The sequence below is a fragment of the Hibiscus syriacus genome, unplaced genomic scaffold, assembly GCF_006381635.1.
Source record: "Hibiscus syriacus cultivar Baekdansim isolate YM2019G1 unplaced genomic scaffold, ASM638163v2 tig00111059_pilon, whole genome shotgun sequence".
In the NCBI taxonomy this organism is placed as follows: Eukaryota; Viridiplantae; Streptophyta; class Magnoliopsida; order Malvales; family Malvaceae; genus Hibiscus; species Hibiscus syriacus.
This window is the reverse complement of record NW_024062966.1, coordinates 823,514-841,235: the sequence shown is the minus strand read 5'-3', so window position 1 is coordinate 841,235 and position 17,722 is coordinate 823,514. Positions and strand designations below refer to the sequence as shown.

The 17,722-nt window shown below is 34.8% G+C and overlaps 1 pseudogene; it reads left to right on the top strand.

The window, feature by feature from the left end:
- The first annotated feature begins 15,174 nt into the window (after positions 1 to 15,174).
- Positions 15,175 to 16,992, top strand: LOC120151522 (annotated as a pseudogene).
- Positions 16,993 to 17,722: the final 730 nt, after the last annotated feature.

The following is a 17,722-nucleotide window of genomic DNA, read 5'->3' as shown; positions in this document are numbered from 1 at the left end:
TTCTTTCCTCATTTTCTAATTAATCCACCACAATCCCAACTTTTATTCATTCTTTCATCCTTGTCTGTATTAAGATACACATAATCTCTTCATATAACCTTACATACTTTTCTTACTTATATATCAAAATTATCATCTACATTCCATATAACCTTTATCGTATTTGATCATTTAACTCAATCCCTTTTCATTCTTTTTTCCATTCTTCCTTTTATTCCTTATACACAAATCATATCTTTCCTTTCATGTTTACATACTCTTGTCTTATCACCTATATTCATCTCTGTATAACAATCTTCATTGCATCCTCATAACTTTGATATCCTTATTTCTTATATCGAACTTTATTCTTTATCATCTCTTGTATTTGTATTTTCTTCTTTAAAGCCATTTTTTAAAACATACCAATGCTTATCTCTTTGCCTACATCATATCTGTATGATCAAGATACATAACCACATCCAGATTCATATCATTTGATTAACTCCACTTTATCTTTCCTCCAATCTTATAACTCTAGCACCTTTACTATGACAGCTAGATAATAACTTTTGTTCAATCTAGGGCACAAGCCCTATTATACCAATCATATACATCATTTCTAATCTAAATTATCTCAAAATTCGCTTACTCAACTTATCAATTTCACCTCTATTCTCATACATCCTAAAATTTCTTTTGCTCAAACTCAACATTCTGACTTCCTGTGTCCTATAATTGATCATCGATATACATATTCTCAAACTCTTCTTATCAATCCTCAGCTTTACTCAAATATATAAATTCTTACTTCCTTTTCCTTTACTATACCACATTACTATGATCCAAATATGCAATTGTATCCAGATCCATTTCAGATTTGGTTATCATATCCTGACAATATCTTATAATCTTATAATTCCAGTACATTTTATCACATACTCTAGTTAGCCAACGCTAACTCTTTCCATCTTAACTGCAAACCCTTATCATAAACATACTCTTGTTTATGCTCAATACTATCACTTCGTTTCAAACTCATAAGCTCTGACTTTATACATCTTATACACTTGTCATTGATGCACTTATCCTTGAGTTCTTCTATAAGTACTCACCACGTCATTAGATCTTTTTAACATTCTTATGGTGACACATGTTCACCATATTCTATCTTATCCACATAATAACAAACTTTTCAATTTAAAATTTTTTTCCACTATGGAGAAATGAACATCTTCTAGCATTATCTTCATATCATTTATCCAAAGGTCTGTAACAACAGAGCCTTCCTCAAATTCACCCTTGAGATCGGGTGCTCATAACTCTTTAACTATTTCGTATCTTCATATCATTTATCCAAAGGTCTGTAACAACAGAGCCTTCCTCAAATCACCCTTGAGATCGGTGCTCATAAACTCTTTAACTATTTATACATTCATTCTATGAGTTAACGAAGTATACACTTAAAACACATCGGAATATCATTCAACATCATGAATCATTCTCTAATCTTATACAGACATTCCCTGAGGTTTTCGCTCTTCTCCCTGCCTGGCCAGGGCAGGTGAATGCTATTACCTTCAGGTCTATCGTCTTGTATTTTACTTTGGAAACTCTAATATTTTCATGTGCTCATATCATTCTTCTATCTGATATCACGTGTGCGTATAATCATCCAATTCAATTGTATAACATATGTCAATTGCATATGTTCACATATCATCCATCATATCATATAAACATATATAAATTTTATAAATCATTCTCTGGTATTCATATATTATTTAACATAATAATTTAACTCTATTAACAAGACAGTACACTCCTTTCCCTATCAGATCAGAAAATTTTCTACTTTATGTCAGCATGTATACTTTTTATGATACTTTGGACTTCGGTTTATGCCGAGAATCGGCTAAACCTTGGCTCTGATACCATTAAATGTAACACCCCCGACCCGTATTGACCCGGATAACGAGTATGAGGTGTCACATTGACTTTTCAAACATTATTCGTATAAAATAGTGAGTAATTTAAAAACTTGGATAACATTTAACTCATTCAAACGTTTACAAAATATATCAGAGTTCATACAATTTATATCTTTAGACTACATGCCAACTACACTCTATATACCGTACATATATTTTCTGATCTGACAATTGGGTAAGGAGAACTGACCTGTCTTGCTCCTCTTAGCTCTTTACTCTTCTCACTTCTGTAACCTACGTGTGAAACAATCACACGCTAAGTCGTTGACTTAGTGAGCATAAAACATATAATAAAACTCTAACTCGTAATCATGCTTGAACAATTTCTACTACATATCACATACAAGCACCATACCCAGTACCCACATATACATGTAATGATTCCTACTATGCACCTTTCATATAGATATATATATAATATCTTCTTTCCTATAATTATCATATTATCACCTTTCATATTTCTATTCTCTTGTTCAAATAATCAATTAAGCTCATATCATATATCTTATAGCATATACAATAATCACTAACACATATATCATATACAGTACATTCCATGTTATCTCTTATTAGCCCATGTGCACCTGTGAGAACTGTAGATATGTGAGTCTATTGAGGTTGTGCACCACTATGCTGTCACCACAGCTCATATAAATGTCCCGAAAGACCTATCCAGAGGTCACAAAGACCCCGGTAACTATCCAGAGGTCATAAAGATCCTCGGTAACTGTCCAGAGGTCATAAAGATCCTCGGTAACTGTCCAGAGGTCATAAAGATCCTTGGTAACTGTCCATATGTTCCTTAGAACATAGGTATACTGTCCATATATCTCGAAAGACATAGGTAAAACCCTCGACTCTGGCATGCCAACTATACCTATAGCTCTGTATCATATACTATGGGCATTTATTTATACCTTTCGTATCACTTGTTCTTTCTCTTCTGTCACATACCAATGTATGTGTAACCATATATCTCATATCATATCACATGTATTATATATATATATACATGTATTCATGTAAATCATTTCATGTAATTCATATCACGTATATCACATGTGCATATAAGCTTATAGCTTCTTTCACATATACATGTAGTCACATAGCTTTCTTTCATGTAACCATGCATGTCATGTCAAATAACATATATCATATGTTGCATTTTCACTTAAGCATAATTCTTATAACATAGCATCATCTATTTCTATGTATTAATGCATACATGGTAATCACATAACAATTTAGAAGTTACTTCTTACCATAGTAACTCCATCACTGGCTCATCACAAGCCAATGTTAATAAATAAGTACAAAATAAATTGCACTCACCTTAGCTTTGCTTTGATTCGATTATAATCCTTTGATTATTCCGGAACTTGTTTAGGCTCAATATCTTTATGAAGTAAACCAACGGGAGAAGAAGAAGAAGAATGTAGCTTTCCAGATACTTCCTCACCCATCAGCTATCTCTTTAAATAAGAGATAATTATCTTTTACATAAAAAGACCATAATACCCTTCAATTCTTCCTTAATTACCATTTAATCCACTATCAAAATATTACACTTTAAATCCCTAAACTTTTCAATTTTTCCCTAAATTGATCACCAAATTCTGAAACTTTTCAATTTAGTCACTAACCGGTATTGCGGATGTTACAGAGAAACACACGCATGTGAGGAGGCTAGGCTTTTAATGAAACGATTGGTTCATAGCAGGGGTGATTTAGTTTAATCTTTGGATTAGAGGGTTCTGCTATGGTGTACGTGGTGTTGAGGGGTGAGGTTTGCTATCATGTACCTCTGGTTGAATTGGAAAAGTGTGCATAATTGGTTCTACCAAATTGTTTGTCTATTATTACGATTAAAAATCTCAGATTTTCTTTTAAGCCAATGCTTTGACCATAATTCCAAGATCGATCAGATAATCATGGTTACCTAAGAAATATAAAGAAAAATAAAATAACCAAAAAAAAGAGAAAATAAGAAATAAATAAAATATATTATAATAAATAATAAAATGGGTTACCTCCCATTAGAGCACTTTTGTTTAATATCGTTAGCTCGATGATCTGATTAGACTACAGGTTTTGTTATTAATATCGTTAGCTCGATGATCTGATTAGACTACAGGTTTGTTAGAGATACTTCTCTGATTCATTCGCTTTTTTTCAATTGAGAGTTTTCTTTAGAAATTTGACTGTTCTCTAGGTGTTTTTTTCGTTTTCTAACTTGTTCAAAAAATAACCGGTAATGATCTTCGTCGCCCAAAAATTGTTACTTCAAATTTTGGCAATGGTTTCAACTCTAATTTTTGGTGTTTACAAAATAGATGAATTTTTTTATTGAAAAAGCTTTAAATGCAATCTAAATCAATGTTAGAAATATTTTCTAACTCTATTGACACATCAACTCATTCAAGTCCCTGTGCAATTTGTTAAAAAAATTATGCTCAATAATGATTCAATAACATTAATAAAGCTAACATTGCTACAGAATTATGATATTTCATGGCCTTGTAAACATCAAACTTCACTACTTCACCGTCAAACTCCATGGTGAGTATCTGTTTGAGTATCAATCTTTGTTGTGTCGTACTCAAAACAGTCTTAGAGCATAATTTCGGAAGAATTGTTGGATCGATCATCTCCATACCAATGACATAGAAATCAACTGGAAATATCAATTCATTTAATTTTACAAAAACATTTTCCAACATCTTCTGGATATACCACCATTTGTCAGCAAGTTGAATCGTCACCATTGTCTATTTCAAAGGACATGTGTAAGAACTTAAAAATAGATAAAGACGTAACCTTAATCGAAGCTCCTAATCACACATGACCCCTTTTAATACCAACCTTACCAATTTTGCAAGGAATTGTAAATATACATTGGTCTTTGTATTTAGGCGGGATTTTGTTGTAGAATAAGAAACATTTTTCTCCTAATTACCTTTTCATTCCTAGTGAGTTTTCTCTTGTTAGTACAAAGATCATTTAGAAGTCTTGCATACCTTGGAACTTTTTATTACATCAAGGTGTGTAATTGATTTAATTTTTCAAAAAATGTCGAGAATCTTTTTTTCTTTAACCTCCTTGTCACGTTTGATGCATCTTCATGGGAATAGGGAGGTGCAACATATGATGATGGAACAAGTGGTTCTATTTGTAGTTTCAAATCTTCCTTTTCTTGCATGGGATTTGTGCCAATATCTTTTTGAGATCCAAATTCAATGACAACTCCGCTACGAAGGGTGATAGCACATACACTTTGTCTCAGATTGGTTCTGTTTGAGACGAAAGTTTCTCTGAGATTCCAGATGAATTATAGCTAATGTAAGTTGGCTCATTTGTTTATCGATTTCTTGAAAATAAGCTTTGGTCTTTTGTTGGAATTTCTCCTAGGAAAGTGCAATTATTTCCATTATTGACCCCAAAGATGATTCTTGTAGTTGATATTACTGGAGACGGTCTTCAATAATATGCTTGATTCGATGTTGGATTCGGTCCATAGTTGAAATTCGGATGATCTCTCTACCTAGGATTGTATGTGTTGGCGTGAGGATTGTATGGTCTCTAGGGAGGTCCCAGAAAATTTTGTATAGCATCCGCGTGAATTGTATGATCTTCTTGAAGCTTCGGTTAATAGTCCGTTGGATGATCTGGCACAGTGCAGATTCTATATAATCTAGCTGGTTTTGTTTTACCTACGATAAGATATTGAACCATATTAGCTAATTTATCAATTTTTCTAAGGAGAGAGCACTTATCTCGTGAAATCGTCGTGTGGGTTCACTAGGTGCACGAAATTGTTCTGAATCTGCAACCATAGATGAAATCAGGTTTCTGACCATAGAGGGAGTCATGTTGACAATAGTTCCTCTGCTGCTGCATCGATCATTTTATCTCCATGAGAAGTAGTCATTCGTAGAAATATTGTAGAAAAGTTATTCTGATAAGTCGTGTTGTGGACAACTTGCACATAACTCCTTGAAGCGTTCCTAGTAGTCGTATCATTTTCTTTTGTTGAATCCCTACAATATTTCTCCTTAGTTCACTCGCTCTAGCTGCAAGGAAAAACCTTCTAAAATAACGAGACATTTCATCCCATGTATCAATTGAACTATGAGGTAAATAAATAACCAATCTTTCGCTAAATTGGCTAAAGAAAAAGGAAAAGCACAAAGTTTTATTTGGTCTTCAGATACTCCATGTGGTTTCATGCTCAGACAAACCATACGAAACTATTTTAGATGTTTCTGTAGGTTTTCATTTTGTAAACCATGAAAGGTCGACAAAAAATGAACCAAACCTGTCTTTTATTCGAACGGCGTTTCGCTATTCGAGAACATGATGCAAAATGGTCGTTGTTAATTATAAGGTGTGCTTGCTAGCTCTCAGATCGTTTGATAATCCATATGTATTGATTCTTTTCCATTAAATGTGACTAAAACTTTAATGTAAGAGATTTCTTTTGAGTTTGGATCAAACTTCAATTGACATTGTTGTTGTTGTTGTCTCATTCGAAGAGTTTCTCCACATAATCTTGAGAAAATGCTTCAATTCCAGGTTTGTAATTTTGTGAATTCTCCGAATACAACCTGGTTATACATCAAAACAAGAAACAATATTAGTAATTTTTCTGAAGTCCTCGACAACGGTGCTAATTTGACAAGTGTCTAATTTTCCAAATAAAAATAATTTCTAATTCTCAAATAAATAAATAAATAAATATAGAAAAGTAGGGTCGATCCAGAGGGACTAAGGAAGTTTGATAATGAGGTTTCTCAGATTGAATCAACTGTAAAAAAATAAAATATGGAGATTTTAAAATTAATGAAAGTAAATAAATAATAAAAATAAATAATGAATAAAAAATAAGGAGAAAATAAATAAAGTAAATAAAGTAAAGAATTTAATAGAGATGATATAACCTTAGGTTTTGCTTAGTCTCAATTTCGATCTATCATCGAAATAAAATTTTCCTTTCGTGATGTACACTGGTTGCAGTCAACAGGATCCAACCCCTACAGCTAACTCTTCTTTATGGTTAACCGAAATTTAAAAGTTTGTCTTCAAAATTTGGTCATTGTTGGTCTAGCCACGTCTATCACCGTTAGATCTAAAATAACTTTAAGCTTTGGAAAACCCCGACTTGAGTTATAGCATCTCCTTGAGAATCGAACTCGATCTTGATTTCCCTTAATAGACAACACTAAGTTTGTTTACAAGAAGTCGAATTACGACCAATCACCCGACTTCCAAACTTTAAGCAAAATATCTTCAAATCAACGTGCACCTTTAGAGTTAAAGATGTAATAACATTTAAGGGAATGATCGATCGCCACTCTCAATTTTTAGAGGATTGAATAATACAATCTGAAGGTACGAAAATCAAGACTCAATTCTCACGATTAGAATTGAGTTTCGAAAAACCTTTGGCTAAATAGAAGTTTAGCTAAGCATGAACTGGATTATGCTTAGCATTGTAAAAAAAAATAATGAAAGAAAAAAAAGAAAGAAAAGTGGAGATGAAAGAAAAGCGAGATGAAAAAAGCATAACTAACTTCAATAATAAACCAAAGAGAAATAAGTTTCAATATGAGTTTCAATTATTAAACCTAAAGGGTATTTATAACCCGAGAGTTCTAAATAAATAAAATAACTAATTCCTAAATAACAATCAAACTAAAATCCTAAATTTACAAGGTTTATCATAAAAGATAAAAATAACTATTTATGTCTTGTAGTCTTGATTGAATTCTGCTTCATCTTTTGGATACCTTGTCTCATGTAAATTCTAAATTAAATATTCAAAATAATTCTAGTCATCTTCTAGAAGATGCTAAATAGACCGTCGAAATCTGTTGGTTTTTAGGCTATTATCCAATGAGGCTCCTGCTCATAATAAACCCAGAATAGAGATAAATCAGTAATATCCGAACGATAAATAAGAGGTAAATAATAAAAAAAATGTAATATTAAACTCCTATCAAGTCAACTACGGAGATCGATAAAGAAGATAGGTGCATGCACTTGTTATTTGATTCAGAATGATTTTTATAGTTCAGTATTTCAATTATTTTGAAATCATAAAATGTCTTATTCATTATCAATTAATTAAAATAAGAAATATCGATTTTATTTTAAAAAATTAATATTTTATCTTATTATATCAACTTATTATAAATTAAAATTTGAGTTTTTTTAACAATTTAATGTTACTTTGAGTATATAATCAAAGAATAAAAAGAAAGAATGGCCTATATCTTAGGATTTATGTTGTAAGGATAAAGAATGGTTGGGGGAAAAAGACACTATTACTTTTCATCTTCACCTTTTAAATAAGAAAAGAAAAATAAAAGGAAATGGGGAAATGAAAATCCTTATCGTGATGGGTTAGATGATTTTAGAAAATAAATGAAAAATGGATGAAAAAATAAAGCTACAAATTCATCCCAAATTGAAAAAAAAGAAGAAAAAAAGTTAATGGATGCTGTAGCTTTGATTGTTTGCTCACATTACTCATTTTGTAAAGAGTTGGAAATAAGTCTTTTCAGTTTTTACAATAATGGTTCAAGATGACTTTTATCACTTCCAAGTTGTATATAAAATCTGAACAATTAAAAATAGGTTAAAGTATACAATTGGTCCTCGACTATAAGGTACTTTTTTATTAAGTTGCTCGACTATTAAAAGTTACAAAATGATCCTCCGACTATAGAGTATTATTTTGTTGAGTCCCTCGACTATCAAAAGTTTCAAACTCGCAATTTTTTTGTTAAAAATTAATGGTATTCTAAGCTGAATGTTAACTTGTTGGATGTGATATGATAAAATCTGGTCATATAATTTCAAACGACTATCACATCCCATCATCATACTAACGTCTAACTTAGACAACCGTTAATTTTTTAATGGAAAAGACGAATTTCGAATATAATGAGTAGTTAGGTGATCATTTTGTAACTTTTGATAGTCGAGAGACTCAACAAAGCAAATCTCTATAATCAGAGGACCATTTTATAATTTTTAATAATTGAGAGTCTTAATAAGCAATCTTATAATCGGAGATCATTTGTGTATTTTACCTTTAAAAATATTAAAAAGATTATTCATAACCTTGAGCTACATTCTATTATTCACTGAATGTCCTCCATCTTTTTGGATCCAATTTGTTTTAGCTAAGCTACAGGCTATAGCATTGTCCTTTTAGCTAAGCTACAGGCTATAGCATTGTCCATACAAAAAGCTTCTTTTTACAGGTTATTAGAATATTTGTTACTCTGTTTCTTTATATTCTGTATTAGCCAGGAAATGATCTTTAGCGATCAAACAGTGAATTGAATTTCCTTTTCTTGTTTATGTTTAACTTCGACCTGTACTATTTCTTTTTCGTGTTGACAAAATCATCTTTTGTATCGTCTTTTTCTGCTTTTTCATTCCTCAAATTTGAACCATTTCTTCTTCCTTTCTTTTCTCTCTCTAAAAAAGTTCTTGGCCTAAGAAAACTAAACTCAGTTTCTTTTTTTTTCTTTTTTTATATAAGTATATTATTATCCAGAATAGCAAAAATGCTACAAACATACAGGATCCAAAATAGAACATACATACAAATAAATCAGCAATCAACTATTCTCCAATGATTGTAAAGAGAATATTCACATCAACTCTTTTAAAAATCCTACCCCTAAGTTGTAAACTAATTACATCTTTGACAGTCTTTAATAATTCACTAGCACACCTAGAGCGACCTTGGAACATTCGTTTTTTCCGTTCCTCCCATAGTAAGTAAACCAGAGCATTAAGAAGCAGCTTCATGATCGTTGTTAGCATTGATTTACCCCTCCATGTTGAGCGTGCCCTCTCCACAAAGGCATCCCACGAGCAGACTGTGAACTGCAGACCAGAAAGAGTACCAGAAAGAGTAAAAGCAGATTCCCACAGAAGGGTAGCAGTAGGGCATTTTAAAAAGAGATGTTCTCTAGTTTCCAGTTCAGTATTGCAAAAAACACATAAGCAATCATTAATAAGCCCATTCGATGAAGCCTTTCCTTGGTGGGGAGTTTATCCAGAAAAGCCATCCAAGTTATCAAACTATGTTAGGGATATGAAAGGGGAAAGAAGATTAGTTTCTGCCATGTGACTTTAGGCATTATCACCCGAATAGAGTCCCAGATTGAACTAGCTTTGATGATACCTGAGGAAAGAGATGGTGCACTTCTGGTCTCAATTTCAGAGTTTCTTAAGACTCCAACTAGCAGAGGAGTTAATTTCACAGACCAGAAGGTCTTTGCCCTTGAAAGCGTAATTGTTGAGCCAAGCAAACCATAGGGATCCTTCACCCGCGAGGATTTTTGATTAACTGGACCATGCAAGCTTTATTCCAGGCAGTTCTAATAGCTCCACATACCTGCATAACTAAGTATTTTACTAGACTAGTGGATGCAATCTAGATTTAATATGTCAATGAGGGTCACACAATCCTTTTCAGAAACTTTTCTTGTAAGCAAAGGAATACCTAAATATCTTACTGGAAGGGAGCCATGTTTAAACCCTGTGATTAAAGTTATGTATCAATAGCATCAATGGGCATACCAACAACAAAGAATTCACTTTTTGAAGCATTCAATTTGAGACCAGACATTTATAAAAAATAGTCTAAAACACTAGTCACCCCCTACAACCGATTCAATAGAACCTTTACAAAAAATAAGAAGGTCATCAGCAAAGGAAATGCGAGTCAACCCGATTTTTTACATTTGGGATGGTAGCTAAAAACACCTTTGGTAGCAGCCACATGAGAAGCCTGGAGATGATGTTCATGGAGAGGACAAAGAGAAGAGGAGAAGATGATCTCCTTGTCTTAGGACCTTTAGCACCTTTAAGAACCCTGACAAACTCTCGTTAATGGATACAGAAAAGCTAGCTGTGGAAAACAAGTTTCGATTCAGGTGGAAAAATATGGAAGACCAATAGCTTTTAAAATAGCAGAGATGAAGTTCCAATTAAGGGAGTCAAAGCCTTATGGAGGTCTATTTTCAAAGAACATCTTGGAGATAAAGTTTTGCTAAATAGCCTCTAACAAGTTTCCTGAGCCAGAAGAGTATTTTCAATTATGCTTCTCCCTTTAACAAAAGCAGTTGATTAAGAGTAACCAAATCAGGCATTAGACCATTCAATCTTCTGACGACGATTTTGGCGATGGCTTTGTAAACCACTGAGCAACAGGAGATTGGTCTAAAATCCTTAACCTTACTCGGATTTGGAATCTTAGGACCAATGCAATGATAGTGGCATTAAAGGCAGGGAGAATGAAGGACTCTTTAAAGAAATGAGAAATTGCAGCATTGACATCACCTTCAATGATAGTCCAGGTTGTTTTGAAAAATAAAGGAGAGTAGTCATCCGGACTGAAGATTTTTCATTACCTTGGCAGAAAAATGCTTCTTTAATTTCCTTCTTAGTGACATCGTTCACTAGGGCTGCAGCCTTATCAGCAGGAATAAACTTTTAGTAAGTCCTTTAACAAATTAGGATCAGTTTCATTAACAGCAGAATCAACAGTGCCTAGCATTGTGGAAAAATAATTATTGACCTCAGCAGAAATATCATCAAAGGTTTCAAGCCTATTGCCTTGGTCGTCTAGAAGAACTCTAATTGTGTCTCTTTTTTTAAGAGTAACAGCAGAGTGAAAAAATCTGGTGCATTTATCCCCCTCTTTCAACCATTGAACTTTAGCTTTCTGTCTAAAAAATAAGGTTTCAGCTTCCTCAAGAGATTTCAGCTCATTTTGAAGAAAAAGCTCTTTTTCAATTCATTCCTCACCTTTAAGGGTTTTAAGCTACTGAACCTCTAAGTCAGTTTTCATTTGTTTAACCCTGGCAGAGAGATCACTATAGCAAGAATTGTTAAGGGCTTTTAAACTGACTTTTAGTCTTATAAGCTTAGTGAAAAGAATCGCATTGAGTTGCCATAAGATGGTCTAAGCCAGGACTGTTTGATAACTTCTTAAAATCAGGGTGATGAGTCCAATAGTTTAAAGAATTTAAAAGGCTTAGGTCTATTAGCTTGAATTTCCTTTTTGAGCCAGACTTTAGCAACAATGGTCAGATGCCAGGGGCAAAATTCAACATGAGAATCATGGAAGGAGCTCGCCCATTTAGAGTAATTAAAACTCTGTCCAGTTATGAGAAAGAAAGTATTCTATTGTTTATTGCTCCAAGTTAAAGAAGGCCCAAAGAAAGGATGGTCAAGAGTTCAAGAGATTGGAGAACATCTTGGAAATCTCTTATATCAGAAGAAGTTAAGGGCCAAGGAGGTCACTATCAGAGCTTTCATTAGAATGGAGAATAATATAAAGTCTCCTCCAAGAACCCAAGGAGATGACCTAGAGAAGACTTAAGATCGTGGAGCTGCTTCCAGAGGAGTCTTCTAGTAGTTCCATCATTACTACCATAAACAACTGAGATTACAATGGGATAGTTTTGGTAAAGGCCTTGAATTGTAATACACTGGTCTGAAGAATGAAAGACCGAGAAATTTAAATATTTTTCCAAGCAACCCAAATCCTACCATTAAGGCAAAATCGTAGTTAGAATGAACATTCCAGTCAGTAAACTTACTATCTATTATAGTAACATTTTTCAACTTTAACTCTAGTCTCTAGAAGACAGAAAACATCCACATATTATGAGTTGCTCTTCTTAAAACCTTTTCTTGTTTTAGAGGATAGTTGAGTCCTCTTACGTTCCAAAAAGCTAGAATCATTGGGGACTGGCGTTTGAATTACCCCATCCACTACTAGTTACATTTAGATTTGAGTTATTAATTTTCTTTTTCTTTTTCGACTTTAATTCCTTGACTATAGCAGCCACTCCTTGAGATAAGCTCTAGGTTTCCTTAGATGGACAGTTGAGTCAGGAGTGGGTTCCTCAACATCATTAAGAACCTGAAATCTATTTGTTGTAACCGGTAATTGCTTTTTGTTTTTTCTTTAGGTGGTCTACCCCTTCCCTTTATAGGAATAGTACTAGACTCACCTTTACTCTTTAGGAGAGTATCATAAGGAGCAGAAGAAGACAGTTTATGGGTCGGTTCTCTACTTGAACAAACTTTCCTTTAAAAATTCCTCAGCATTTACAGTAAGACCAAGAGTAGCAGTAGTAATCTGCTCCTCACAATTGAATTTTAGCGCATGATTACAGTCAACCACAATAGAATCTACTATAGTACTAGAGTCATATTAGTACTAGAGTCATATTTAACAATAGTGATAGAATCAGATTCTATACTAGAAGGTAAGGTTTCTTTTTCTTGTAAATTTTATTCCACCTATAGTAGGTTATAAATATGTCTCTTTAGTTATGTGTTCTTTTTTTCTCCAAACTTGAGGTTTGACAAAGAGCTGAAGTTTTAGACTTCATGCAACCCTTATCACTATGGCCAAATATTTACATGTTTTGCACTGGGCTGGCATCCAAGGGACCTCTACTACAATAGAAGCTTTATTCCCATCCTTAAGTTTCTACTTCAGCAAATTAGGAATTACATCATTAGCTCCTATTTCCACGCAAAGCTTTGCATACTCAAGGTGAGATTTTTCTACAGTAACAGTGTCCATGGAGAGGGGTGTACCGATAGCACTTGCAACATAGCTTAGACCTAGACTAGAGTATAATTCTAAAGGAATATTATAGAGATAAACCCATATAGGTAAACTAGAGAGATCAAAACTAAGCTTTTGAAGGTCTGGCTCCCATTTTCTTAAGATTAGAGGTTTGTTCAATACATGCCAGGGTCCATTTTCTAAGATCCAACTTTAATAGAAGATAATGAAAAAACAAAGAGGTTATTTCCAACATATCTTACCTGAACGCGTTCACCTGCGAGGGCTTTACTCCACATTATCCATGAGTCTTGCATCGAGGAGAATCTCGGGGTTGAGCCAAGAATTTGTCTCACAAGCGACAGGTTCCATTCCTGAATCCCTGCTTCGAGCACTTCTTGTGGGGGTTGAACAGTTTTGACTCCGTCGTAAACCCTAGGGGGGAAAATTCGAGGTCGTACCCCGCTGAACACCCAAATAGTTTTCTCTCACAAGCGACAGGTTCCATTCCTGAATCCCTGCTTCGAGCACTTTCTTGTGGGGTTGAACAGTTTTGACTCCGTCGCAAACCCTAGGGGGAAAATTCGAGGTCGTAGCCCGTTGAATACCCAAATAGTTTCTCCAATCCATAGGGATTTGCATGGGAAGCAAAATGGGGACGAGATAAACAGAACGGATTGAAAAGCATCGAAAATTAGAGAAAGAACGACGAACGAATGACGGAGAAAACTCAGGGTCGTTAGCCCAGCTAACGTGCACTGATAGAGACTCTATCGTGCGCCGCGAGAGAAACAACCTCAGTTTCTTTCTTCTTCCTTTCCCTCAAGTTTTCAACTTTAACTTTAATGGTTTTCGCCTGATGGACAAGTTTTCTCAGCTAGCTCTTAGTCTTTGTTTTCATTTCGCCTTTTGAGTATCTTTATGAGAAGAAAAGGTAAAGCATCAAGCATGTTCTTCAAGGTTTGCTGCTTTGCTTATTGAGATCTTGTTGGATGACCCTTTGTTTGAAAATTAAAATGAGTTTCATTGTGATTGGAATGATACCAAGGGGAGAAAAAAAATTTCCATGGTTTGCTTTAATTATTCAAAAAGAAGGCATAGTTTTCGTTCTTATGGTTTCAATGTTTATTTGTTTACTAATCTTCTGTCTTGACCACATTTCCCTTTTAGTCTTTGGATTAATTTAATAAGGTCTAGCTATTTGGATTCTAATCAATGCGTTTCTTATGAACGACAAACTATTAGGACGAACTTTAAGTCCACTCCATTGTAGTTGCACATGGAAGATTATTATATATATTTTCTTTTTGCAACCCTTTTGGAACAATGGGATGAATAAATCAATTAACTAATGGCTTCTTATTTTTCATCAGCTGGTTTTGTTTTCTCTATACGGAATCCTCAATAGATTATGTTTGACCAAGTTTTAAAGATATACATTGAGGTGTAAAGTCGCCTGTGGTGTGATTTGTGGGAATCTTTGGCATGATAATCTTTGTATTACATATGGTTTGACGATAGATCTCTTCTGGCTCAACGTGGATCATCGTGCTTTTTCACTTGAACTGGTGTTTTCTTTGTGAAACCTGTGAAATGGGGTGTTGTGTTTCGACTAGTAGTCGGAGTACTTGCAGTTCTGGGAGCCATGGGGAGGCAAGGCGGTTTCGCCTACATGTTTCGAGATCGGATTTTGCGGGACGAAGAAGACTAATAGAACATTCTCAGATCATGATATTGCAGTGCATAGTTTACCCTCGGTTCCCAACAGGGTTTTTGCAAATGGAAAGAGCCGAGCTTCTTGCATATTCACTCAGCAGGGTCGGAAGGGAGTAAACCAGGATGCCGCGACTGTATGGGAAGTAAGTTTTAGATGTTACTTTGAATATGAGTTCCTTTGATTATATAAATTCTTGATTGATTCAATTAAAATTCGTGTAGGATTTCATGTCTGAAGATGTGACCTTTTGTGGTGTATTCGATGGCCATGGCCCACAAGGTCATCTCGTTGCTCGAGAAGTTCGAGATGCCCTGCCCTTAAAGTTGCTGTCCTCCATGAATTCATATGGTTCGAGACAAAACAAATCTAGAGGATCATGTTTAAAGGGGAATTTGAAGAAAATGGATGGTAGAGATTCCGACAAGGAGGCTTTGTGAGGACGGATTAAATCGTTCGTGGATGGAAGCATTCATGAAGTCATACAAGGCCATGGGTAAAAAGTTGATGTCTCATCCTAAATTGGACTGCTTTTGTAGTGGTAGCACTGCTGTCACTATAGTCAAACAGGTATGAGAGAAGCAATGCTTGTTGCTCTTCATCTTCAAATTTCGTAGCTTTCATTGAATTCATGTGGCCTTTGGATTGATTTTTCTCTCTTAGGGCCTCAACCTTTCATGGGATATATAGGAGATTCTCGAGCAATTATGGGATCGAAGGACAGCATGATTCAATGGTCGCAATCCAATTGACAGTCGATCTGAAGCCTAATTTACCGAGTACATTTGATCTAGGACCATTTTTTCCTCTTATGGGATGCTTAAATAAATGTCATATACTAAATACTAGATTGAAATGCCTCAGGGGAAGCTGAAAGGATCAAGAAATGCAAGGTAGGGTCTTTGCATTGCAAGATGAACCTGAAGTACCCAGAGTATGGTTTCCATTTGATGATGCCCTGGGCTAGCAATGGCTCGAGCTTTCAGGGATTTTGTTTGAAGGAATATGGTGTTATCTCTATACCCGAATTTTCCCACCGGCTCCTCACCGAGAGAGATCAATTTATCGTTCTTGCTTCGGATGGGGTAATTTTTTCACCTCTGATTTTCCCTTTATATATGAATTTAGTTCCCACATCTCTCTTAGTCCATTCAAGGTTGACCTGCGCAATTTTTTGTTGCATGTGAATGCTATGAACTGCATCAAAAAAAAAATAGTATCAAATTGTACTCTGAAGCCAAGTTGAGGTATCAAAATATTTAATTAATTATAGGTTGGGATGTACTGAGCAATGAAGAGGTGGTTGAGATTGTATCGTCAGCTCCAACCCGGTCGTCAGCTGCCAGGGATTTGGTCGACTCAGCTGCACGAGAATGGATACTTAGTATCTTACTTCAAAAATGGATGATTGTGCAGTTTTGCTTTTCAAGGGTGCTCTTCTGCAAACCTTCAAAGTAATCATTCCGGCAATGCAGATGAATCCAATGACGGCAGAAGTTGGAGCCATACATGCCAAGAATTTTACGGTTAGAGCATCGGAAGAATGTGATGGTTACGGGAGAATGGCGCTGGCAGAGTTGGAAGGGAATGCGAGTACGATTCGACGGAAGATCAAAACTGGTCGGGTTTTGGAAGGTGTGACAAGAGTGAACTCACTTGTCCACTTCCGAGATTTCCGAGAAAGACCAAACCCTTAAATTTTGCATTCAGGTTTCTTAATATCCAAGGAAAAAAAAGTCCTTGTGAATTGGTGGCTAATGGCAATGTTCATGTTGTGCTGTATATTTATGCTAATTAATGAAATTTCTCAAACCCAGCTAGTACTACTTTGGTTGCGGGTATAGTACCCATTCCTTTAAATTGATATTTTGGATATTGCAATAGTCTTGCATGTCGAATTAAAATCTAATAAAAAATAAAATATTAAAATTTATATAGTAAAAAAAGGATTGTGAATACATTTAATTTGAGCCCTGCCTCTAAATTTATTGCTTTCATTTGGGTGGCTACAAAGGTGTCGAAAATGCTTAAAGAGACATATGATAGCCGAAAAATTAAAGCTCATAAGTCACCGCAAAATCTAACCCGACCCGGCAGCCCTAAGCCAGCTAAAGCTTCCCTATTATCTGCTATTGCTTCTGCATTTTTCTGACATGCTTCAATGGTTTTTTGCTAACAATGGACCCCTTTAGTTTAACACACCGCCAAACCGTCGACCAACTCGCTTGAAACTCGCCTATAAGAAGCCTTATTCTCTTCCTTCTTTCCACCATCCAAAAATAACTTAAAAATCTTAATACTTGTCTGGTAATGGCTTCGAAAGTTACTTCATTGCTTCTTGCTCGAGTTTTCCTCATCGGCATTGTGCTCTCCATTGCTATGCAAGCAGTTGCGATGCGTAATGTCCCGAGTAGTCTAAAGAATGGT